The sequence below is a fragment of the Ailuropoda melanoleuca genome, chromosome 4 (genome assembly GCF_002007445.2).
Source record: "Ailuropoda melanoleuca isolate Jingjing chromosome 4, ASM200744v2, whole genome shotgun sequence".
NCBI lineage: Eukaryota > Metazoa > Chordata > Mammalia > Carnivora > Ursidae > Ailuropoda > Ailuropoda melanoleuca.
This window is the reverse complement of record NC_048221.1, coordinates 34,437,147-34,464,872: the sequence shown is the minus strand read 5'-3', so window position 1 is coordinate 34,464,872 and position 27,726 is coordinate 34,437,147. Positions and strand designations below refer to the sequence as shown.

The 27,726-nt window shown below is 37.9% G+C and overlaps 1 protein-coding gene across 2 annotated transcripts in view; it reads right to left on the bottom strand.

The window, feature by feature from the left end:
* The window catches only part of TAFA1 (TAFA chemokine like family member 1), a 514,643-nt gene that overhangs the window by 396,912 nt on the left and 90,005 nt on the right, over nt 1–27,726 (bottom strand). The window lies entirely within an intron of this gene.

Below are 27,726 nucleotides of genomic sequence, written 5' to 3'. Positions count from 1 at the left end.
GGGCATTATCAAAATGCAGAAGTCAGGTTGGCATAACTGTAGGATCTCAACGTTTTTGTTTTGTTTTGTTTTTGTTTTGTTGTTGTTTTCAGGGGGTTCTGGTGATGAAAAAATTATTGAGGCACAAGAAACTTTCTAGTTCATACTACTTAAAAAAAAAAAAGCAATCTCAATGTCCCAATTACAATTAGCAACTCCATAGATTTAGTTAAAAAAAAAAAAAAAAGAAGAAGCTGAGAAAAGACCACAGACTCTGTCTTTATCATAACAAGACTCATTGTGCCCACAGTGAATCAATATTTCCCCATAATGTTGTCTCCCACTGAATTCCTGGCAAATTCTGCAGAGAAAAGCAATGCTTACAGTACATTATTGCTTTGGTGTTTCAGGGGGAATTATTCATCCCCACATATTATTGAAACAGTGTTCACTTTACAGAACCAATCCCCAACTCTAATTTCCAGTAGTGCATATTTCTTATCTTACTGCTACTTAATGCACAATTAATTTCTCAGGTTAATTGACCTGGTATTTGGTATGTCAATGTTTGCATGTGTTAACATAAATAAATATATATAATGATAGATGTAATAACGTAGTAGAAATTCATTTCCCAAAGGAACTCATTAACAATTAAAATATGTTGGTGGTTTCCAGAATTCTAAAGGTATCCCAGTGCAATTCTGAAACATAGGATGAATACAATCTGGTTCTACATGGTCACACTTAAGGGCAGTAATTCACAGAGCAGAGGAGTTTTCACATCCTGGCTCATACAGAATTTCCCCCTTGGCAGAGGAGTTTTCACATCCTGGCTCATACAGAATTTCCCCCTTGGATGATGGCATTTACAGACTCAATTTGACCAGTCCTGGCAACTTCCAGCAATGTCTAATACATCCTCGTTGCGCCTGAAAAAATTTGCAATGATTCAGTTCCGGACGAAATGCAGCCTATTATGGAAACCAACTATTGGTAATAACAACAGTAGAACAATTACCAATACTAGTGAATGTATACCATGGAGTTTGTAGTGTAGGCTTTCTACTGGGCAGGATGGCACAGTCCCACGTCCTACTGCTGTTGTTACTTACAAGCATGCTGCAATGTGGGATATGCTTTCTTGATTTAAAATCAAACTCTCTCTGGCTGAATGTAATCTGATGGGACATTCGCTCCTTCATTTAATCATAAAATTGAAGGAACAATGAAAAACAGAAGCTTTGGAAGGGAAAAAAAAGCAAGATATTTATATGAAATAGTTTGAAGTGACTGCTTAAGGGTTTTTGTTTATTTTGTTAGTTTCTTTCTGCTTCTAGGAGCCTCTTAACATATTCCATGTGAAAAGACAGATCTTCCTACAAAGGACTCTTATTTCTAGACCTTGAGAAACAAGTTTAGAAAACAATAAACCCCTGACATAATGGAAAAATCATTCTGATGCTTTCACTCTTCTCTTTTGAAAGCTTCTATCCTTGAAAACACTATTATGAGATTTTCCCCTCAGCCAAATCCTCAGGGCCTGAGTGGCTGATGGCAGTTCTTAACGAACAGGTGAAAAGCAGAATGAAAGTATCCTGTGAAATTTCAGCAAACCACTGGGCCAAAACTGAGTATCAACTGAGATACAAATTAATCGATCCGAATCATATCTCATCAGAATGCTTACTGATGGAAGAGAGAATCCAACCTACCAGGTGATTTTTAATTACTCCTTTTTTGATTTGTATCCATCCAAGGAGGCAAATTGAGAAAAAGAAAAAACATTCCTCTGCTTTTCCCCCCACCCCCTTGTGTCTGTTGTTCTCCCTGCACCCTTTCTCCATTTAGGAACTCAAAACATATATATTTCATTTCCTTCCCAACGTGCTCATTTTCAAAAGAGAGACGTAATGAATGCAGTACGTGAATGGGGTTGCCATGGAGAAACTGTTCCAGGTAAAGAATAGTCACTACAGAGAAGTGGCATGCGGCTTGTCAGCAGAAATGCTGCAGCAACCCAGAGCAATCATAATTTCTGCCCCCACGAATTTAAATACAGCACGATTCTGCTGGTCTTCAGGAAAGGCTCTGTCCTTTTGTGGGTGTGCCTTGCTGTACTGAAGAGCTGTGTGCTGGCTATTTGGACTGAAATCAAAGCGTACTTCAAAAGCATGTAGACACTGTCACATTTAATAGAACCCTAATGAAAATCCTTTGTTTAAAGCCTTTTCCTCTCATAAATAAGGTTTCAATGGATTGGGTTTACTGAGAGCTGGATAGACCCATAGAATTCTAACTCCAGACCTTTCCTGCGGTGAAGAAAATAAAGGTCCATCATGAGCTGCCTTCGTTTTCTATCTTCTCTTATTCTTGGAAAAAAAAAAAAAAAGGCATTAGCCAAAAAAAGAAAAAAAAAACCAGAAGAATATATACAAGTTCATCTTTCTGAAGTCCAGGCTTTTTCTCTGCTGGTTAAAAATTGCTTAAAGAATATGTAAGTAATATTTACGTTGAAGTCTAGTAGACTTCAACATAACAGCCCAGGTTTCAAGGAAAGGAAATCTATCGATGTGCACATGAGGTATACCCCCATACCCTAAATCTGCATGAAACACACATCTGTCATACCTACAGTTATGTAAATGTAAAGCAGAAGGAAAATCTTGATATTTTGAAAGGAACAAAGAAACAGTGGTTGTGATTCAATAAGACTTGTTTAAATAAATAAATTCTTCTATTCAGCAAGCCCACATGGTCTAATCCTTCAAGAATCAGCTTCCAGCTTTGAGCATGCAACAAATACCACTGCCATTTCTTAAGTATCTACTATGTTCCAAGCACAAGGCTAGATCCTTTCTACTCATAACTGTGTTTGATCCCCAAAGTAATTCCATGGTGGTTTACAGACAAGAACACAGTGCTCGAGAGTGGTGAAGCCACCTGCCAAAGCCTGTTCTTCCACACCGTAGCCAAGCCGAGGGTTCGAACCTGGGTCTTGTAGACCCTTGCAGACTCTGTTGCTTCCTTCATGCTGCCTGAAAATCAGGAAATGCCCAAATTCAAATGCAGGACCTCAGCCGTGCAAAGCATGTGCCTCATCGCAGAGTACTGGACCAATATCAGAGAAGAAATGATAGGATTTGTTTGGCTAGGACTAGGTACCTGGAGACGTATCATGGCAGACATTGCTCAATGATTATACGAAGTCCATTCTCCCTGCCTCTTTACTAACAAGTGGCGACATGCCCAGCTAAGCAACCACACTCGCCAGGCTCCCGTACAGATAGGTGTGGCCAGAGAGATGTAATTGAAAGCTTTGAGTAAGGTTTGCAGCAAAGCTTTTTAAAAGGGTCTTATTTGGCTAGCATGTGTCTTTTTTCCTTTTTGCCTGCCTTGCCTTACTGCCTAGCCACCCATCCGATGGCTGAAAGGCGAGTGACAAGTCATAATCATCGAGCAGCTCAGAAGTCAGAAACCATGGGCTAAGAAACGTCACATACCTGAAGACAGTGATCCTTCCAGTCCTAGTTTCCTGTTATGTAAAAGAAGATTATCTTGTATCTTATTTCAGTCACTTTTATTTAGGGCTTCTGTTCTACAAAGTCAAAATTGGCCCCAATTAAAAGCTCCATGGGGTTAGAATAAGAGAGAAAAAGGAGTCGGAATTCATGCCCTTGTCTTCCCAATAAGATGATAATCTCCTGGAGGTTGGCGAGCCTGCCTCTTACATCTCCTTTTATGCCTCCCCCAATGCCCATAATTTTTCTAGATAAACAGCAGTGTCTATAGTCACTTGCTTACTTAAACTGTGGATATTTTAGAAGAGCCAAGGAATGTCTATCTTTTTGGATGTCATTTTTTCTTTTTAAAAAACCTAAACCCAATTTAAACACTTTAACTATAAGAAAATATACTCTGAATAGATTCCAGCAGGCCACTGACAATGACTGACAACAAGTAAAAACAACAACCCAGAATTCTATTTACCTCTTTAAATGACAGGGGCTAACAAAGGAGGTGTGTGGGTATTTAAATTGGCAAAGAAATGACTTTTTACACACACATGCACTCACACACACACACAAACACACACATATCAGAGGTCTTTGCACAAATTCAACTCATTCAGAGTCTGAATGCAACTTGAGTGTTGGTCTTCTGTTTTAGCTTCTTCCTCCCTCTATAACACTCACTGTGTCCTTATTCCCTTTTAGACCATCGGATCTATTTGCTTTTGAAATCTCCAAATTCCTCTACACCCCAGGGCCTAGTTTGCATACTTATTCTTTCTTCTCACATGTGCCATTCTAGAAGGCATTCCTTTGCAGCAGTACCCCCACTGGTAAGAGTAAAATAATAGAATCTCATCTGGTTGTTGGGTAGATTCTATGAGGTTATCGATTAATAAGCCTGGCATAGGATCAGCTTCATGACATCAGTAAATATTGGTGGCCTTGGCTGTATGACTCAATCAGAAATTAATTCCACAGGGACCGTCATTTTAGCCCTCCCTTTACTCCAATCAATCCATCAATCAATCAATCAGTAACTTTCTCTCTAGTCATCATCATTGCTCTGGTCATTTCAACTAATTTCCACTTGTATTCTGAGGTCCAGTCCCAACCCTACACTCTCCAAGGGTCCAATTCTACCGCTATGACTTCAGAAATGTCTCCATCCCTTGTCATTCCATCCAGGCCCTGGGGCTCTAAAACCTGAACTTGAACCACAATGCTACAGTGATGTGAAGGCATGAGCTTGAATGCTGAAGGTTTTTTGCAGCCCAACCCCGTGTGGTAAGATTCCCAAACCACCCAACTCAGAATGTAGCTGAAACCTGTCCTCACTCTTTATGGATTTAACAGCCCACAGCAACAGCTAAAAAGTTTGCTCAATCTACCTCAGAGCAGCACTAATAAGTACGGCAGCAGATTGAAGAAGGGCAGCAGCATGGTGGTGAGAAGTCTAAAAATAAAAATAAAGATGCGGGAAGGGTGAGACGTGAAGGCAATTAACCTATGCTCTTCCTCCGGGGAGAACAGAGGCAACTAATTGGCCAGCTCAAACAGTTCTGACAGTCACCTTAGAGCCAGACTCTCCTTTTGGGGATGAGTGTGTGTCCAGGGATGATTATAGGGAGATGACATTACACATCATCCAGAGTGTGGGAGAAAGTGGGATCTCCCAAGAGGAACTCTAACAGAGGCACTGATGAGGGAAAAAAAGAAAAAAAAAAAAACCAAATCACTATTTCATGATGGTTTCAAAGATCACATGTGTGACTAGTCACATCTTGTACAAATAATCACCCTGAGACACCATAATTGACCAATTCATTCATTCATTCCACATGGATTGATTTCCTAAATTTTTTCAAGATTTATTTACCTATTTGAAAGAAAAAGGGCAAGCACGTGGGGGGAGGGGCAGAGGGAGAGAGAGAGAGAATCCCAAGCAGACTCCCTGCTGAGTGTGGAGGCCGATGTTCGGCTCGATCTCATGACCCTGAGATCAGGACCTGAGCAGAAACCAACAGTAAGAGGCATAACAGATGGCAGCTCCTAGGCACCCTTTCCTAAAATATTTATTAAGAGCCCATTGTGTGCCAAGCATAATGCAGAAACTAAGGATAAAATGGTGAACGGTCAGAAAACGACTCTGCGTTCATGGAGCTTGCCTTTTATGGGGAGAGGTTGACATCAAACAAGTCAACCAAGGGATGAACAAGAACATAACTCTGCTATGAAGGAAACAGACAGCGCAGTGGGCTGGAAGTGGTCTGGAGAGGGGACAGGGAAGGTTTTATGGCGAGGTAATATTTGGGCTGAGATATCCAGGATGAGAAACAACCATTTCTACAAAGATCTAGTGTAGAGAGTCTTTTAGGCAAAAGGAACAGAAATGCAAAGACCTTGAGGCAGAAAAGAACTCGATTTACTCGAGGAAGAGAAAATGACTAGATAGAGAAACTGAGGAAGGAGAGGTTGAAGTGGACAGGAGCCAGATAAGAAGAGCTTTGGAGGCCGAAGTATAAACTTGAGGTTTTAGCAAGTTTAAGCAAAGGCAAGGTTTTAGAGCACTGTAAGGGAGAGCACCATGCTGTGCTGTGGCTTGTGTTCAATGCAATAAGAGAGACAGGGAGACTGGTTAGGAAGCTGCTGTAGAGGCCTGCGTGGTTCAGATGAATGTGACAAAATGAGAGATGGAGTTAGATGGGAGGATTTGAGCTGATCTTAAAGAACCACTTGTGCCTTTTGCCCAAAGGCTTCACTGCTCCAAATGTCAGCAGCAAGGTATTCAAGAACCTGAAATTTCTGGAATTAAATAATTTAAAAAGATAATGGGTAATATTCAAAACGAATTCAAGATAGAGATTTTAGGTAGTTTTTCTTCCAGTTTTAGCTTCCTGAATGTGCAGCTGCTTTGCTATAGGCCAACTCTTTACCCTGAGTTGCAATGCATTCTACGTTCCAAGGGAAATGTCTGCCCTGGCTACCTGGCAGGGTTATTGTGAGGAATTAACTAACTAATGAATAATAAATAAAGTCTTCTAGCCTCCATGCCAATATTTCCCAAACCAAAACATGTTTGTTCCAAAAAAAAAAAGAAAAGAAAAGAAAAGAAAAGAAAAGAAAAGAAAAGAAAAGAAAAGAAAAGAAACATTGCATAGTCAAATAGGTATAGGCTTTTATATTGCAGGACTTATCAGAGCCTTTAATGATTACTGAGTATGTTAACTGCCAATATGGCACTGTATTTCTCAAAATTATTTCAAGAAGGAATTTCTTTTTTCTCTCAGACCACCTGGTTGCAACTGCCATGGAACCCAGTTTGACAAACACTGTATTATAAAGATGTAAAAGACTATTACTGAGACACCAGGAGACCTTTTAAAATTCAGAATCTTCAAGCAAGGAGAATGTATTTCACACTAATAATTATCAGTGCTTCAGAGAAGAATTATCAGTTTAGGGATCCAGCCTTTTACCTAGGTACCAAAAATATAAGATACTGATTGCACAATAAAAAGAAAAGAGATGCTTAAGCAAGACATTTTAAATGCGGTCTCCCTTAATCCATAGAAGAAACCTGTGAAGTAGCCATTTTGATCCCCATTTAACAGATGAGAGAACTGGGCCTGAAGAAGTTGAGTAACTGCATCAGTTCATCCAACTGATGTGTAACCAACCTGTGTATGTCTAACCATTATACTAATGGCTCATTAAAAATACATAAATGTGTGTGTATAGTTGACATACAATGTTACAGTAGCTTCGGGTGTACAACATAGTGTTTCAACTTCTCTACACCTTACGCTCTGCTCACCACAAGTGTAACTACCATCTGGCATCATAAAACTTTATTACAATATTATTGACTATATTCCGCATGCTGTGACTTACTCATTCCACAACGGACTAGTGTGGCTTCTGTTCTAATTCTAACCACAAGGAGCAGCAGAGAGCAGGGCAAGACAGTCATGGGGGTTTAAATCCTGGCTTTCCCACTTACCAACTGTGTGATGTTAGGCAAGTCACCTAACCTCTCTGGGTGCTGCCTAACTCATCTACGCTGGACAGACAATAACAATGCCCCCATCCACCCTTAGGTTTGTTATGAGGATGAAATGGGACAATACAAGTACTTAGCTCACCTCCTGGCATGTCAGGAGTCCTTATTAAATGTTTGTCCTTGCTTATTATTTTGTATAGTATGTATGCATAACTTGGGATTTTTAAGGGGCAAAGACCCCCTAAAGGGACGCTGGGTACCAAAAGAGGAGGAAAAACTTCGCCCTTTTCAGAGTTTTGATAAGCATGATTTATGTTGATGACAAAGTCAAGGTTTAAGTGACAAAGCACAAAAACTGCACATTTTCACTTAATCTAGGGAAACTATCTTTTCCTACAAATCGGCTTTGAGTAAAAGACTATTTTTTTCTTGGGAGTATTCAGATTGGAGTTAACTCACCGAGCCTGAGCAATCTGAAGAAAATTGGAATCCTAGTGAGAGAGAAAGATCTAACTCTGGATGTCTAAACGATTCCCAAGCTATTGCTCTAAATACCACAGATTTCCTCTCCGTGGAGTGTACCCACATAATAACAGGAGGGGACAAGCATGGGGAAAACAGATCATGAGAACACGGTGGCCGATCAGGAATATTTGTGCATGTGTGTGGAGGGGGTCTGTTCTGATTGTGAATAAAGCTATTAATCTAAAATCACACCTATTCTTGCCTTAGTTAAATCTACAAGAAACCAGTTTTGACCTTTAAAACGCCATATAATCTTGTTCACAGTCCCCCTGTGAGTTGCTTGTCTACTTAATAAAATTGTTGGTTGGTTGATAAAGTTATGGCTGACGTCCTGCCTCTTAGCCATTAACTTTAGGATCTGAGCACAGCTTTCTGTTCATTATACTCTTAAGTCTCTGAGCAGTAAGATATAGGGTCTTGCTCAGAATTGAATTTGGATGGTCTCAGATCTTGATGAGTTTAAACTGGAACACAGGATCTCAGATTAGTATAATGACTACGTGGAATAAAGTGTCTGGACTCAGCCTGTCTGAGTTTGTGTCTTGGCTCTACTACTTACTGTGAACTCTCTAAGCCCCCATCATCATCATCATCATCATCATCATCATCATCTCTATACAACATCAGTAAGTGACCATGAATATTAAGGAAAAGTAGAGTACCTGGACCATAAACATTAGCTATCATTATTCTCACTACTATCATCATCACCATCATCACCATCACCACCATCAATCACCACCATCATCACTATCATCATCATCATTATCACCATCACCACGCTACCAGCAGGACCATCACCATGACCACCATCACCATGACCATCATCATCATCACCACCGTCACCACCATCAGCAGCACCATCATCATCACCACTATCAATAGCAGCAGCAACAATGTCATAGTCCCCCCAAATCCATTCACCTAATTCTTCAAGATCCTCTTTTTTTTTTTTTTTTAAGATTCTATTTATTTATTTGACAGAGAGACAGCCAGCAGCAGGGGAGTGGGAGAGGAAGAAGCAGGCTCCCAGCGGAGGAGCCCGATGTGGAACTCGATCCCGGAACGCCGGGATCACGCCCTGAGCCAAAGGCAGACGCTTAACGACTGCGCTACCCAGGCACCCCCTTCAAGATCCTCTTAATACCTTTTTAACTTCTTCTTGAATCCAGACATCCTTCATTTCTCTCAAGTCCAATTTACCTGTTTATGTTTTTCACATTCCAAGTAAAAGTAGTTTTAAAACTAACAAGAAGTTAAGCAAAAGCCATTGTGGCAGCTAGCTGAGGTCTTTAACACCTCCCAGTTTGGCCCCTTTTAGGTAGTTTAATTCAAATGTTCTGCCTTTTATCCATTTTCTGTCCCTCATACACTGTCAATGGCCTTAATAGTTTCTAATTAATCACTAAATAAGACTCACTGGCTTTTGAAAAGTTATCTGTAAAGACCTCCTCTTCTTTAGTGACCAGACTCAGGACTTCCGGAAATCTGATTGCTGAATTTTGCTTGTGGTCTGATCCAGCAAAAATCAGTTAATAAAGCTCATTTATGAGTTTTCAGTTTATATTAATTGTTCTTGCAGTGGAGCCCTGTTGTCCACATTTTGTATTTTCAGGAGAGGTAGCAATATCCTTATTCTAAACCAATATCCAAAAACACTGAGTTCATCAGATTCTGCAGATCAGATCTCTAAAACTCAAATCTTCTCCTTTTAGAAAGGCAGAAATTAGGAGCCTATCATATTGAAGAGTTCACAAAAACTGCTCTTATGTTATGAAACAGGAACATGACCGCACAGTGAAGAACATTCTACATTCTCATGTCAGCCTGGGAGGACTACTGTCTCACTATTGTTAGTGAGTGAGGTATGGAGTCAAAGGAAACCCCATCTAACATGCTGGGCCTCAGATTATAGCCTCCTAGTGTCTAAATACCATCTCATGATGTATTCTTGACTACGCATTCCGTCTATAAGCTCCCTCTTGCAATTCATCCTTCTCTGTTATCCCAGGCAGGGGCAGAGCCCATAACAGAAAATTGGTGGATATTTGCTGATATGTAAAACATGTGTATCTTTAGAAATATATATTTTTTGAAAACAGAGATAACCATCAAATTCACCATTTGTTTTCCTTCAGGATTGCAGTGGAGAACGGCACACTTGCCAAGACTAAAGATGGAAGTAACCAGGCAAGACCTGAGGGCCCTCCGAGGAAGATTCTGACAACCTGTTGCTGGTACAGCATTTAGTAAAGAAAATTGAGCAGTACACAATGGATCTGTTCATTATCAAGGTCTAAGAAGCATGTTTATTTATTTGTTCACTGATTGAGTCATTCAACTAACATTGGCTGAGTGCCTAGGGTGTGCTAGGCGCCGGGAGCTCAACAGTGAAAAAAACAAACGGAATTTACAGGAGATTTGCACAATGACATTGGCTTTGGCATTTGGGTTTTAGAACAACATATGTGTCTCAGTTTGGGTCCCAGAAATCAGAGCCTGAGATAAAGACTTATTTGCAGGTAGTTTATTGTGAAAGTAATGCGGTGAGACAAGAACAAGGAGACAGGGAGAGTGATACAATAAAGGAGCAAGTTAAATATCAGGGTGTGTGTTGAAGGTTTCTGCTGTAGGCCATAAGGACTGCTGAGAATCCACTGGGGCCTCTGAGAAGCGCACAGAGCACTTTCTAGAATTGTCCATCAGGAGGGTTGGAAGGCTGCAGTGTTTACCTACCAGTCCCTATCCCCTTTGGCTAAAGGGTTGTTTGGGGGACCCTTACACACAAGTGAGTGGACTCCCTCAGGGTTGAAGAAGACCTTGAAGCAGAAAGCAGGAAGAAAATCGAATGCACCTGAGGCAGGGGCTGCAGCGTGAAGGGAATCTCAGCCCCCAAGGCACCGCACACCATAGCTGGGGCTAAAACGACAGGTAATCTGGGGAAATGCAACGTGGGACCCCCAAACCCAGTGACTGCCATTCTTTAAAGGAGCTTTTAATGAGGGCCTGCTTCACGAGCTGGCCCTTTGTTAGGATCCTGTCTATGAGCTTAAGAAGCCAAAAGGCTTCCACATCTCAAATTATACACATCTTCAGGCAGGGACCCCGTCTCTCTAGCACATTTAGAACATCTTTCAGACCACAGCCACAGACCAAACAAACAGTTTTGGTGAGGAGTCTCACTGCCCCTTTTTAAAGCATATTAAATGTTCATTTCCAAAACAAAAACAAAAAAATGGTAGTAATAATAATAGCAGCAAAACAAACAAACAAAAACCACAAAACCCAAAAAACCAATAGCAGCACAAATGAGTCTCTCTAGGTACCAGGCTCTAAGTGCTTTATATATCATCTCTTTCAATCTTCACACTAAGTCCATGACATAGGATGATGATGATGATGATGACGGTGATCCCCATTACATAGATGAAGTGACTAAAGTTGTACGATATGCCTAGGGTGAAATAGCTAACAAGACGCAAGGCAAAGATTCAAACCCATGCAGTCAGATTTCAACGTCATTCTGTTTCTCTAAACCTAGTGGAAACCTGAGCATTTTCCCCTCATTCCAATCATCTGCATCCTTTTCATATCTATTTCTTGTACACGGTCAAGGGCATTCAGAGAGCCTAAGAGCCTCAGTCAATGCCTGGTGGAGCAGACTTGGTTTGTTTCTATTCTGGAACTGAAAAGAAATACAGAGCTCATCCACTAAGACCCCAACCTCAACTCACCACCCCATGTCCTTACCCCCTTACCCATATTTACAGATGCTCCAAGACAGCAAAAGTTCCATTCCTTTGGGTAGTGATACACCATAGCTGGCTAGTGATCGAGCAGGTTCCAGAACCTTTGCTTAGGGAAGGTGCTAGGAGCACAGGCTCTGAATTCAGACTTCCTCAGTTTGAATCCTGACTCTCATCAGTTCTCCAAAGCATTGGGTTTCTTCCCTACAATATGGGTATGATAAAAGTGCCTAATGTACTAGGTAACGTTTGTAAATTCTGTAGCACAGTCTCTTAAACATGGAAAGCATTGGCTATTACCATTATTTCCTCCACTGCAATATACCCTTTATGAAAGGAGCCCATGCTCTTAACTTAGAGAGTTGTGGCTCCTTTTAAAAGTACATGAGGCTGTGAACAGACTTCCCTCACAAATCCACATATACACATAATTTTATAGACAGTCTGAGAGACATCACAACCTACTAAGCATCCCCATGGACCACATAGGGATAACTCTGGGCAGACTCTGTGCAGGTATCTCCCATATTAACCAATCTACAGAAAATCTTACCCAAGGAAGTTTTTCAGAAAGCATAGATGGCCAGAGGCTATATCAACTGCTAAGAGCAGTAGGAACAGAAAGAAAAAATAAAATAAAATAAAATAAATAAAATAAAATAAATAAAATAAAGAAGCGTCACTCCTTTTTTTAGCCCCTACTAATTATAAAACTCCTATTACCATTGAGTGGTGAAGCTTATAGCCAGCACAATTAAAATTTTAATTAATTAAGCCAAAAGCAACATTAGCTTACTGCAGAAAAAAAAAAACACAAACCAACTCTCTATGCATGGCGATTAGCATAGGTCAGCAAATCAGCCAATATTGCAAGGATTCCAGATTCCTGACCCTCACAATTGACTTGTCCAGGGGTCTGATGTAAGGAAATTATGTCAAAGCCCAAGAGAGCTCAAGGATAGGATTCCTGAAGCTTCCAGTGAATCAAACACACTTAAAAAAAAAAGTATTATTCTTTATTAGAGTGTAAAAGTTGTATAAATATTCTCATAGCATAGCTGGTTAAAAAAGCAAAGGTAACCCATAGCATCAGTAAAAATAACCACTCCTTATTATTAAATCTACAACCAAATTTCAGGTGAACAACTATATGGATTTAGAAATAATTCCAGTAGGAACACTGTTATGCCTCTTGGTTATTAACCCAACCCCAGACCAAGCTACTGTGCTAATTGGGAAGAGATGAATTCATGCTGAATGAAATAAGTTCAACTATTTAATTAAAACTATTATCAAGAACAGACCTCTGCCATTTCAGACAAGTGAAGAAGTCTTACCAGACCTGGAGGTCCCACTGCAGACCTGATCACCCACCATATTGTCTTGGGCATACAATAGGAAAAGTTCTGTATTTTCTTGGGCAGGACCCCTCTAGGGGGTCCTATGCAAATTGTGCGAGAAGAAATGACTGTTTTCCCTTTTCCCCTTTACAGTCCCTTCATCCATCTCTTCCTATTAGACAACATTCCCTCAGGCACTCTGGGAAATATTTAAGCGAAGGACAGCCTTTGGCAAACCTTTAAATGATATACTAAAGGCAGCAGCCCACTCTTTCTTTGCTTCTTGTCAACCTTATTCCCCCGTGAGTACCTCTTACCTTCTTAACTTTTCTGCACTTAAAATGCATCTAAGCATATAAGGAGGTGAACCTGAAAATGAGCACGATGGAGAGTTGCCAAGGGAGAGAAATAGCACATTTTCCTATGGTAAGAGGAAACTCTTACGTGAGAGCTGTCTGGGGTAGGAAGGGAAGGAAGGAGGGAAGGAAAGGAGGCAGGAAGGAATCTACAGAAGTATTTTTGAAAAAGAAGGTTCCAAACGTCATTATTTTCTTTACTGCTATTTCCAGTGGGTCAGCCCCCACTACCCAGTGAGTCATGAAATTTCAATGAGTCATGAAAATACACATACACACACACACACACACACACATATATATATGCCACGAAGTAAGTTAAGGTGAATAAAAGCAACTGAAGTCTTAATATAAAAATTAATAAATTTCTCATTTATTTCAAGTTCTGTTTATGGAACTTTAAGCAACTTGCATTTTCCAGGCTTTGCATTTTACAATGAACACATAAAATATGCCAATGGCAAACTACTAGGTTTATCTTGACATTGGTTTTTCATCAGAACATGGTCCTAAATTCATATTTAACTAATTTTCTCTCCTCATACAGGAGCAAGTGTTCCTGTCATGTGAATTGCTTAAGCTGCACATTCTGTTTAGCTCCATATAATCTTTGCATTCTATTATTGTCATCTCATTTATGATTCCATTCCAACCTGCACTTCTCCTGGGACATATGTAATTATTTAATCTTTTATAACTTACATTGCATAGAAGACAGAGCTCCCTCTGGGCCAGTGCATTTATAAATATGATGAGGGGCGCCTGGGTGGCTCAGTCGGTTAAGCGTCTGCCTTTGGCTCAGGTCATAATTCCCGGGTCCTAGGATGGAGCCCAAGGTTGGGCTCCCTTCTCAGCGGGGAGTCTGTTTCTCCCTCCCCCTCCCCCACTCATACTCCCTCTCTCACACACACAAAAATAAATACATAAAATCTTTATAAATACGATATCTATACATTATAAGGACAACTCCCCCCCCCCCGTTATCCGTGTCCTTGCCTTGGAGGAGATGAAAGACTGGCTGTATAATTGAACAAGAAATTCTCAAAATCATTAGGAAAGTTAAATTATACAGAAAGCCTCAGAACTAAATAATATAGGGAATAGTTGTACAGGAGCCCCAGATAGAGTAAAAGCATCATAAAAATTTGACTTTGGAGTTGGATGAAATGAACTTTGAAGCCCAGGGACATGACTTATTAGTAGACCTCAGCTTTCTTCTTTATGGAGATACAAAGAATACCTACTTCATGAGATAGATGTGACTATAAAGGGACTGTATACCTAAGGGCTTAGCAGAGTGCTTGGCACATGTCGAGTATTATAGAAGCATTAGCTGGTATTAATAATGGTTACAAAGGACTAAAACATAGTTGTAAGCATCCCGCAATTAATCTTCCACTATGCTTCCAAATGATGACTGCCTACAAAATTCATATCAAGAATCATACTGGGGGCGCCTGGGTGGCGCAGTCGTTAAGCGTCTGCCTTCAGCTCAGGTCATGATCCCGGGGTCCTAGGATTGAGCCCTGAGTCTGGGCTCCCTGCTCAGCAGGGAGCTTGTTTCTCCCTCTCCTCCCTGCTTGTGCTTTCTCTTGCTACCTCTGTCTCTCTGTCTCAAATAAATAAGTAAAATCTTTGAAGAAGAAAAAAAATCACCGTATTTGTATTTTAATTGATGTAGATGACAAAGGCATGATATTGAACACAATAATAAATTATGTCCATTTATATTAGAATTTTTATATTCAACCATGAGCATTGCTTCATTTTGGGAGAATTGGAAAACAAATGATTATTGAATTAGGAACACCATGGAGAACTTAGTACCCCAGCTGGTTCATTCACACTCCAGACACACACTGTTCCTATTCAATTACAGCCTGTACATTCAGTTCAATAGTGTTCTTCAAAAACCTTGTTAGTGAACTTCAGATTTCTTGGAACACCAAAAATAAGCTTGAATATATGAAAGATCCACTGACACAGAATAATGAGTTCTGCTAGGGTTTTTAAAAACAGAGGAAAATATTCTTATTTCCTCTCTATCATTTAATAATTACTTAGCTAGAATGTCCTAAGTGAGAGAAGGATATATATATAATGTCATTATTCACATTCTGTACATATATATTCACGTACAACATTTGAAAATTCGAAATGAAATTGTGTCCTATGAATAATTAGGATGAGATGCATTATAAAAGCATGTTTCAGCCCATATTCAAACATTATTAGCAAGGGAACTAAAATATACTTTTCTTTATTAAGACTTGGGGTAATTTACACCCTGGCTTGTCATCCCAATACTGCTGACTCAGTAATGGGAAATAGCTAAGATAAAAAAGAAAAAGAAAAGCTAGTGGAAGAAAGAAGACACTATAGACTTCATGCAGGATTTGAATTTGCAATTGAGCTCTCAACACAAGCTACATATAAAGTTCTTCAATGTAATTAACTTTTCAGGGGTGCTGGGGTGGCTCAGTTGGTTGAGCATCCAACTCTTGATTTTGGCTTGGTTCATGATCTCAGGGTCCTGGGATCAAGCCCCATGTTGGGCTCCCCACTGAGCATGCAGTGCAGCTCCTCCCCCCACCCCCTGCCCCAGTCACATACTCTCTTTCTGTCTAAAAAGGAAATGAAAAATAATTTTTCAGGCATTTGACAATAAAAAATGGAGCCAGACCCTCATATTCCTAAAGTTGATAGGTACTTGAGAAAAGTGTATTAACTCTTTTTCATATAATCCTTTTTAGTCTTTTAGGAGAACTGAGTCTCCTGAGGCTATCTTTTATGATGTATTTTAGAATGATCACCCCCAAAGAGTCATGGAAAAACAAGTTTCTTCCATGAATTTCCATAAAAGAGCAAGCCCGCGATAAATACCTGCCACATGAAGATGGACAGTGGTATCTTCAAATGGCCCATTACCCAAAAGTTACAAACTTTACCTCGGGTAAGATGAGGCCAATATCATCTCTGTTACTCTTGGTAGTATAAACAGATCTAGACATAAATGTTAAGGCTGTGGAGGCATTGTGAAAACTGACTGGCAAAATTTGCAAGCAAAAAGGGCCATTTGAATATTCTCCACTCACCCCCTGGGGTTAAGGATATCATAGTTGTCTTAAAAGAAGAATGGATTGAAAACTCCTACCAGACATTTACACATGGATCTCCTTTTTTCCTTTCTTTTAACCTCTAACTGTAGTAGACATAAAGGCACTTTATAGGATTATAAGAAACTATGCATATTAAACTATATGGGTCACTCTGAATAGCCAAAACAATGTTGAAGAAGAAGGACAAAGCAGATGTCTCACACTTTCTGATCTCAAAATGTATTACAAAGCTACAGTAGTCAAAACAGTTTGGTACTGGCATGAAGTCAGACACATAGACCAATAGAGTAAAATACAGAGCCTAGAAATACTCTTGCATATATAGTCAAATGCTTTTTGACAAGGTTGCCAAGATTTTGTGATGTACGAAGGACAGTCTCTTCAACAAATAATGTTGGAGAAACTAGATATCCACATGCACAAAGAATTAAGTTTGATCCGAACCATACACCATATATAAAAATCAATTCAAAGTGTATCAGACCTAAACATACAAGCTAAAAATACAACACTCTTAGAAGACAACATAAGGGAAAACCTTCTTGACATTGTATTTGGCAATGATTTCTTGGATATGACACCAAAAGCAGAAGGAAACAAAAGTAAAAATAGGTAAATTAGACCGCATAAAAATGATAAATTGTGCATCAAAGGACAAGAGTGAAAAGGCAATCAACAGAACAGGAGAAAATATTTACAAATTATATATCAGGTAAGGGGTTAATATTCAAAATACATCAAGAACTCCTACTACTCAACAACAGAAAAACAACTGGATTAAAAAATGGGCAAAAGACTGGAAGAGATATCATCTATTCACGAGAAGGAGCACCAATGCTCAATGAGCACATGAAAAGATGCTCAGCAGCCCTATTCATTAGGAAAATGCAAATCAAAACCATAGTGGAATATGATTTCATATCCATTAGGATAGTTAGTATTTTTTTTTTTAAAGACAGAATATAGCATGTATTGGCAAGAGAAATTAGAACCCTTGGGCACTGTTGCTGGGAAGGTAAAGTGGTATAATCATATGGAAAACGGCATGGCTGTTCTTTGTAAAATTAAAAATGGGATACCATATTATCCAGCAATTCCACTTTCTGAGTATAATATACCTAAAGAATTGAAAGCAAGGTCTGAAAAGAGATCTTTATACAAACATGTTCATATCCGCATTTTTCATAATAGCAAAAGGTGGAAGCAGCCCAAGGATCCATTGACAGATGAATGAATAAACAAAATGTGGTACATACCCGCAATGGAATACTATTCAGCTTAAAAAGGAAAGAAACTCTGACACATGCTACAACATGAATGAACGTTGAAGACATTATGCTAAGTGAAATAAGCTATTGACAAAAAGACCCTATATAATTCTACTGATATGAAGAACAGTACACTTCATAGAGACAGAAAGTAGATGATGGTTGCCAGGAGCTGAGGAGAGAGGGGAATACTGAATTGTTGCTGATGGTATGGAGTTTCAGTTTGGAAAGATGAAAAAGTTCTGGAGATTGGTTGTACCACAATGTGAACATACTTAACTTGGCTGAATTGCGCACTTAAAAATGGTTAGGAAGAGTCATTTTATGTGATGTGCCTTTTACCACTATTAAAAAAAGAATTGATGAGTCACTTAAAGAAAAATCAAAGTTAGTTCTGACCATATGAAATTTTCATTATGAAGTAATGAAAACCCTTGAAACCAAACCCTAACACTATACAGTGATTCTACTATATTTCCTATTCTCAAGTTTTGTATTTATAAAGCAATACAATGATAACGTGAACTACAAACATTAAGTAGCCTAGCTTTTTTGAGTTACTAAAGAAGAAACTGAAGAATATTAACTTGGAGAAGGAGCCCACTGCCCAGTCCACTATACTTTCTGTTAATTGTCTCTTAAAGGTAGTGTACTTCCATACCTCAATGCTGATAACCTAGCATTAAATCCAACTGGGGGTTATAGCAAATCATATTACCCACTCTAATATACCACATTCCATCCTTATTAACTTGGCTTTTCATTTAACTCATAATGTGATATATTATCGCCACTTTTCTGAGAATGAGAGAGAGCTGGAACAAATCGCATCTATGTGATTAATGTGCTCCTGAGAGGTTGTGCTCCAGTTGATTCACATACCCCATATCACATTGTACTTGAGTATAACCCAAACCCCAAACTGGCTCCAAGAGAAAATGAAAGGCACTTAATAATGCAATGAGGGAAGGAAGTTTTCAAAGAGAGACCACAGTATAATAAAACAGTTAATTAAGAGTAACATCCGAAAAGAAACTTATTTGGGCAAAAGAGAGTTGCTTAGAGACACTAATAAGTGATTATTTCATTCATTCAACAATCAATGATTATGGAGAACACACTATATTGTAGCCACTGTTCTAGACCAGGGATCAGCCACTGTTTCTGAAAAGGAGTAGATAGCAAATATTTCAGGTTTTGTAGGCCAGACAGTCTCTGTCTCCAACACTTCAACCCTGCCACTGTAGCATGAAGGCAGCTACGGATAATATGTAAATCAATGGGCAATTCTGTGCTCCAATGTGATTTTATTTGTAAAAATACACAGGTGGGTTGGATTTAACCCATAGCCATAGTTGCTAATTTGCTAATTTCTGTTCTATATATTGGAAGATAATGTCGAAGTAAGCCCAGAGGACTTGTTTTCAGGAATCTTACCTTCCAGTAGAGAAGCAAGGGAAAAGTATACACACACACACACACACACACACACACACACACACATACATATATACATTTCAGATGATATTAAGTGACATGAAGCTATATTCTTTAAAGACAGATTGTTCCAACATCTTCCAAACTAAAGGTTTTTGGACCTGGCAATTCAATAGATTGTCAGAAAAATTTGTTAAAAGCTCAGATTATAGGGCTTCACTTGGGAAAATTTTTAGTTAGGTAGACCTCTAAGATAGAGCTTGGGGAGCGTTACTTTTTAAAAAGTTCTTCAGGTGAGGCCTCTGCCAAACAACCTTTGTTTCTGCAAGTATGATTGATAATAATTAGATTATTGTTAATATCATTGAGAGACAAACAGAAAAATAACAAAACTGAATCAATGTTCTAATAATGAACTACGGTCTTCAACACCCAAGGGCCTATGTACATTTTTAAGAAGCACAGCTAAATGGGATACTTATACTTCTTTTATATAAGAAAGTAAATATGTTTGCATTCTATGTATGATATAAGTTCCATGTTATTCCTTAAGAATTTCTCAAACTGACATATTTTTATCAGAGGGTCATTTTATATATCAATACCAGAGGGTAATTTGTCCTCAAATTTTGTTTTTACCAGAAATATTTATGGTAACAATAGGACATATGTTACACAAGTATTATAAGCAATTCTGAATCATCCCCAGATAGACTCAACAGGATTTGAATTACCAAAAAAAAAAAAAAAACCCAAAAAACCCCACAATCTTCTTGTCATAAAAAATGAGATATGGAAACAGCACATAGGAATAAACTGATAAGGTATAGGCATCTCTTGATTTGCATCCTGCTGTGTTTTCTGCTGACAAGTTTGTAAAACTGAGGGACAAGGACAACCTTCAGCATGGCTGAAGCTACTCAGGAAGCAAGGAGAAAAGCCCTCAAAGGGGTGCCTTAGCTAATGTGGGTTGCTACTCAGATAGCATCAAAACCTCAAGCTGGTTCATCAGATGTCATCTCTCACCAATTCTGGGGCTCATTATTTGGACTATGTGTCAACGCTGCTGCAGCAACATTCTACTTTAACACTTAACATTGTGGAATGCTAATAAAGGAGGACTTAAGGCCATCTGGTCAACCAGCCTATTGATTCAGAGACAAAGTAGTAGCGGTAATAGCAGGGGGAACAGTAACAGGCTTGTTGGCTTATCAGCAACAGATTCACACTGTCAGTATTATTTTTCGCAACTGCTATCCTTGAACTCCCATAATGCCTTTCTGTCTCCTTAACATTTTCATTGTGAGATATAACATGCTTACAGCAAGTGCATAAAACATAACTGTAATAATAAATTAGCATATAGCAAACCTTCATGTAACCTTCACTCAGGCCAAGAAATAAAGTTTTGCCAGCATTCCAGATACCATTCCACCTTTTATCTTTGGTAATGTTGCCTGATAGCTGTTTTATCTGATATTACTATGACTACATCAGCTTTATTTGGTTAGTGTTTCAAAGAGTTTCTCTGCCGGTTATTTTATAGAAATAACCATCTGAAAAGTAACTGGCTTTTAATTGGGACATTTAATCCAATTATTGATATATTTCTGGTAAAATGACCTACTTCCTGTTACATGCTTTAAATTTGTCCTGTCCTATGTCTCCTCTTTACTCCCAGGATGCCACCCTTCAGGATTCCAGACCAGGCCAAAAGGGTTTGTAATGGACTCTACCTTAGTAGGTTCTGGACTCCAACTTTTTCTATCTCTCCAGTACTAGGAGCTATTGAAAGTCCTTTTCTGTCTGAGAACCTCCTCTTCTAGACTGAAAGATAGCCACAATTTATCTCTATCATACTCCACATTCAGATTATCAGTGAGTCCTGTATTCTACCTTCAAAATATATCCTTAATTCATGACTACTCTCAGTTTCCAATGCCACCATCTCCTTTTACCTGCATGACTTCAATTATCATCCCACCTTGTCTTATTCTTTCCACATTTGCTTTCTTTAGTCATTTCACCAAACACTTAAAACCAGCCACATAGGGGCACCTGGCTGGCTCAGTAGGCAGAGCATGTGACTCTTGATCTTGGAGTTCTGAGTTTAAGCCCCACACTGAGGATAGAGTTTACTTAAAAAACAGCCACATAATTATATTAATTAGATTATGATGCTCCCAGTTTAAGTCTCCAACAGCTTTCCCACTGAACTTGAAGTGTCTTGTTTCTCTAACATTCAAACTTCTTACCTTCTTACTTCTTCAAGGTATTCTATGGTCTGGACCCTGCCTGTCTCTCTAGACATACCAGAGTAATTTTTGGTCTATGAATAACCCAAATTAGTTCCTTCCTTAGTTTCTTTGTACTCAGAGTCTCCTTGATCAGAAAAAAAAAGCAAAACAAAACCCTAAAACAAAAACAAAACAATTTCCTTGGTATATCTCATGGCTGCCTCCTCCTGGTCATTCAATTTCTCCTTGAATGTTTTCCCATCCACTATGTCCTTAAGATCCCAACAAAAGTTCCCCTCCTTCAGTGACTTTCCTGTGCATTACTCCATTAATTTTTTTCACAATATTTGCCACTCTTAGAAAGTATTCTTTGTATTTCATGCAACAAACTTCAGTCAAAAATCATGTGAAAATGCCTTTTTTTTTTATAGAGGAGACTGCTTGAATGTCATAATCGATAAAAAAACTAAGTCAACAAAAAAGAAATTACACATAAAAGCATGTGACACAATGCTGGCACATAAAAGATATTTTAAATACATTTGCTGAAACTGAAAACACAAAGCTCTGGATGTCACACATAAATCATTAATCCAGTCATGGCCTTATGAATTCACCCTTCATATAGCAACCTGATTTTCTCCCTTTTATAGTTCATTCCAAATCTCTCATTTGATATTACCCAATTTATTTCCTTCCTGAGAAAACAGCATTTTTTTCAACTAAAAAAATTCTGTTTCTAGCAACATATTCAAAGAAATAGTCACTTAAATGAGCAAATAATTGGGTACAAACATGTGCACTGTAAGGAGAAAAAAATGGAAAGTCTAAATATTCTTTAAGAGAGATTGGGCTAAGTACATCATAATGTATCTTAAAGCTTAATTATATGCTGCCCTGAGGAAGACCTGGAGGTATTTTATGGAAAAAGTTAATGATAAATTATCCATTAAAAATGTACAAATAGATGTATACTATGACAAAGCTCTAATTTTTAAAATCTCTCTTTATATACACACATATATGCATTGGTTGTGTCCACAGAGTGAAATTGGCATCAGGTAAAGACTATTATTTTCTACTTCTAAATTCCTACCATGTTCTAATACTTTACTTATGTATTATGTTTTATAAATAGTAGCAAAAGCCCTACAAAACTACTTTAGTTTTAAAAATTATATCCTATTTAATTTTGGTCATTTCATTTAGCTGTATTTTTACATCTTCATCTAATCAGCAATGACATTATTCTCAAGGTGTCAAAAATGACTAATGCACTTGTAAATCTTTATGCTGTCTAGATTAATTTGTTCTTCTCACTTCAAGTCTAGTCTGGCAAGTTCTGCCAGGAAACTCACCACTTACCAGACAATGCTGTGATATCCTAAGCCCAATAGATAAGCACAGCAGCCAGTGGCTAGAGCATATTGTAATGCTTAACTTCACTGCATAAAAAAAATCTTCAAATCAGACATTTTTTCCCATTACCTTTTCTTGGCTTTATCATACTTGACATTCCAGAGAGCAAAGTTCCTTAATTTGAACATATTTTGGCCTATCTTTTTTTCTAGGAACTATTGATGCATTTAAATAATATTACTTATTACAAGTCAGCTCAACTGGTACACTGCACTCAAAGACAGCTCTCACAGCCTTTGTTCAAGCAAGTTTACTTTTTATGATATAAAATAAACTTTAGAGCACAGAAATAATAAGCTATCATACACTATTTGACACACCCATCCTATAGAGTTATACAATAATCATCTACTAAAGTTGATTTTACTTTCAATGACACAAAAACCTTGAAAAACTTGCCCAGAAATATTGGGACATTATATGATTAGAAAAGAATCCTACCAACTTGTTAATCTCTGTATTTCTTCACCCGTACATTTTAGCACTCTGTCACCAAAGTGGGGCATGAATAGGTAATTTAGTTCTTAATAAGTGTTTAACAGAATTAGTACCCTAATGGCTAGGATAGAATCATCCAACGGCTGCAGTAAAATCAATAGAAACACAAGAGGTAAATTGGAATAGACATTAAATTATGTGCTAAAAGACTTTTGCCCTTTGAACCTGGATTTAAAACTAGACTTTGTCATTTGATGCTATTGTCTGAGTATCAGAAATCATATGAAATCAAGCCACTCCTAGGAATTTGACCAAGAAGGAAAATCCCAAGCTCTTTAGTCTGACATAAGATATGACATGTCTCTGAAAACCCACTTGATGGATTAATAGCAATTATAGCATGCCTGTAAGTTTCACGCTCAAAGAATTAAAGCAACGTGAAGCCTATTGGAATAAAACATTGTGGATTTGGGTCCCAAGGGAAATATTTAGCTTAATTTATGTTTGTGGTTTTATTTTTAAGTGAGACAAAGACAGCAAGAGAGAGAAACCCTTATCAACCACTCAACTTCTCTTATCTGTAATAACTGTCCTTTCATTTAAGTTTTCGGAACAGTCTCTCTGCAAGAGATCAAAAAAGTTATACACAACTAATGAATCATCGAACTTTACATCAGAAACCAGGGATGTACTGTATGGTGACTAACATAACATAATAAAAATAAATAAATAAATAAATAAATAAATAAATAAATAAATAATCTAAGAATCAAATAAAAAATCAAAAGAAAAAAAAAGTACAGCACAGATATTTTCCCATAGGAAATCTGAAGTGAGGCTCAGTGACATGTAATTAGGCACAATAAAATTCACCTGTTTTAAGTGAATAGTTCAATACATTTTGACAGATGTATATATAGTATAGTTTCATCATCCCTAAACTTTCCTTGTATTGTTCTGTAGTTAATCCTCTTCTCCCACTCTCAGCCACTAAAACTACTAATTTGATTTGTGTTCTTATAATGTTGCCCATTCCAGAATGTTACATAAGTGGAATCATATAAAGCGTCATCTTTTATGTCGGGCTGCTCTCATTTAGCCTAACACTTTTGAGATACATCTATATTATTGCATTATTGCCGAGTAATATTCCATTTATAGATGTACCACAATTTGCTCATTTCATTTACTAATTTATAGACATCTTGTTAGTTTCCAGTTTCAGGTAATCATGAATAATCCACTATAAATCCCAATGTATAGGTATTTGGAAGGACATATATTTTCATTTCTCTAAGACTATAATTGCTAGGTTATATGCAGAGCCATAATGGTAAATATTGAATAATTGCCCCCCCAATCTCTTATTAGTAGCATTTGTCTATTCCTGTACTGTAAATACTCCCACCTTGGCCTATTTCAAGCTTTCCAACATGGTATTAGCAAACATGGGGTTGGAAATACATGTGACATCCTGTATTCCTTCCAGAAATATATGAAGGTTTTAGTTGCTCTACATTGTGGCCAGAATTTGCTATTGTTCAGGTTTATAAAAAAATATTTTAGCCATTTCATTATGTATATAATATTATATATCACGGTGGTTTTGAGTTTCCCTAATGGTTAATGTTGAACACATTCTCTTGTGTTTATTTAACTTTTGTATCTCTTTGTTGAAATGTCTGTTCAAACAATTTACCCGTTTTGTTTTCTTATTGTTGCATTTTGAGAGTTTTTTTCTATATTCTGGATAGAAGTCCTTTATCGGGTATTTGTTTGTAAATATTTTCTCCCAGTGAATTGTCTTTTCATTCTCTGAACACTATCTTTTAGAAAGCAATTTTTAAAATTTTTTTATGAAGTCCAATTTGTCATGTTTTTCTTTTATTGTTTGTGCGTTTGCATCCTATCTATCTTTGCCTAACCCCAGTTACAAATATTTGTTCCTGTAATTTCTTCTGAAACTTAGATGTCCAATAAAATAGCCACCAGCTACATGTGGCTATTTAAATTTAAGTTCAAGTGAATTGAAATTAAATAAAGTTAAAGCTTCTTTTCCTTATTAAAATGAACCCCATTTCAAGCGCTCAATAATCCCATCGGCTACTGACTATCCTATCCACCAGTGCAGCTACTGAGTATTCTCACCAGTGCACAGTGTTCCTTCTGGACAGCACTTTCTTAGAAGTTTTATGGTCAGAGGTTTTAATCCCTAATATCTTTTAAGTCAATCTTTGTATATGGTGTGAGATATGAGTAGAGGTTCTATTTTTTCACGTGAATTTCAAATTGTTCCAGCAACATTTTAAAAATCTACTTTCATTTTTATTACCTTGTAATTTTTGTACGTGAAAGTTAATCACAAAGGCGTTCCTTTGGCATTTTTTAAATTCCTTTCAAACAAAGTCATACCTGGGGTTAAAATATTACATACCAATACTGTGATTGAATTATCCACCAAATTTACCAGGTGACAATTGCTTTCCCTACTGTACTTTCCCTCCTGAACTGACATCTTTTCTGACATCCTGTCTAGTAGGCCTTAGGGAATGAATCTGTGAACACCAGGTAGATGGCTTACATAGGGAAATTCTGCCTCTTGCAAAGACACTACCCAACAATCTAATCAAGATCGGAAAACATCACTTTGTCCCCTTATATACAGAGATGGGCTTCTGCAAATGGACCTTAGTGGGGAAGAGGTGTGAGTACGTTTGTTTGTTTACTTAAAATAAGCTTACTTAGAAAAAATATATTTCTTGCATGAACTTTGGTGTTTATCTTTTCCCATTTTAATTCTGCTGTAGAGATAAAAGTAAATACTTGATTCTGGGTTTTATCACAAAACCTCTTATGGTTTTCTTAGCCTTTCATTTCCCATTAGTAAGTACATTTGATAGACATTCTTGCTTAAAGAGCAACCATAGGGTTGAGATAACTCACCTTGATTTTTACAAATATTTTCAAAACAATTCAGGTGGCAATAAAATAAAATATGTTTCTTTAACTGGCTGAACACTTTAGAGTCCAAACATCGTTTTGACACAGCTGTGCTTTTGTCCATTTAGAAAGTCTCCAACAATAGGGAACGCTAAAGAATTATTGAACTGTATTATCAACCAACATTTCAGTTTATACAACTGATTAGAGCGGGAGTCCCCAAACATTTTCTACAAAGGACCAGAGAGTAAATATTTCACTTTTTACATGTCATATGATCTCTATCACTAGTACTTAACTGCGATGTTGTAGCACAAAAGTGGCCACAGATATGCGATGTTGTAGCACAAAAGTGGCCACAGATAATATGTAAACAAATGAGCCTCACTGTCTTTCAATAAAACTTTATTTATAAAAAACAGACAGTGGGCCAGATTTGGACTACAGGCTCTGGTTTGCATACCCCTGATTTAGTGTTAAGGTTCCTTACTCCAACTCTTTAAAAATTCGATGCAATTTGTGTAAAAATAAACAAAATGTAAATGCAATTCATTTTCTTTAAAGTGATTTCTAGGAATGTGATTTTTTTTTAAAGATTTTATTTATTTATTTGACAGAGAGAGAAACAGCCAGCGAGAGAGGGAACACAAGCAGGGGGAGTGGGAGAGGAAGAAGCAGGCCCCCAGCGGAGGAGCCTGATGTAGGGCTAGATCCCAGAACAACGCCGGGATCACACCCTGAGGCGAAGGCAGACGCTTAAGGACTGAGGCACCCAGGCGCCCCTAGGAATGTGATATTTTAAACCACAGTATGAAAGCAATGAATTTTTCCTGTTAATATATTTCACAATTTTTACATATATTTTTCTCATTTAAAAATTCTGTATTTTGCCATACATTAAAAAAATAAAGACTTAATTGAATGAGGTAATAATTCTTATGGAATTATCCTTGAAATCATTTGATGCAAGCTTATCATGTTTGTAGTTACCTAAATAAATATAGAGGATCCATATGAATATGAATCCTGGCAATCTGCCAAGCCTCTTAATGACCAGTAAAACGGTGGCTACTGAGTTCAGAATGGAGCAATCATAATAGTAAGGGCAATAAAGATTAATTATACACTCAAAATAACCAAATGTTAGACTTCAAATTTCTATAGTGCACTGAAGACACATGAATGATAAATCAGTAAGTTAGGCTGACAAAAGACATGTTCAAAGAAAGTGAGAACCCTCAGCCAATGGCCAGGGATGATCAGATACCTGGGTTCAGATTCTGACCCTGCTACTTATTAACACTGAGGCTTAGGAAAAATCACTTACACTCTCTCTGCCTCATTTTTTTCTCCACTTTATAGTAGGGGTAATAAAATGACTTATTTCATAAGTTCTATGAGGATTGA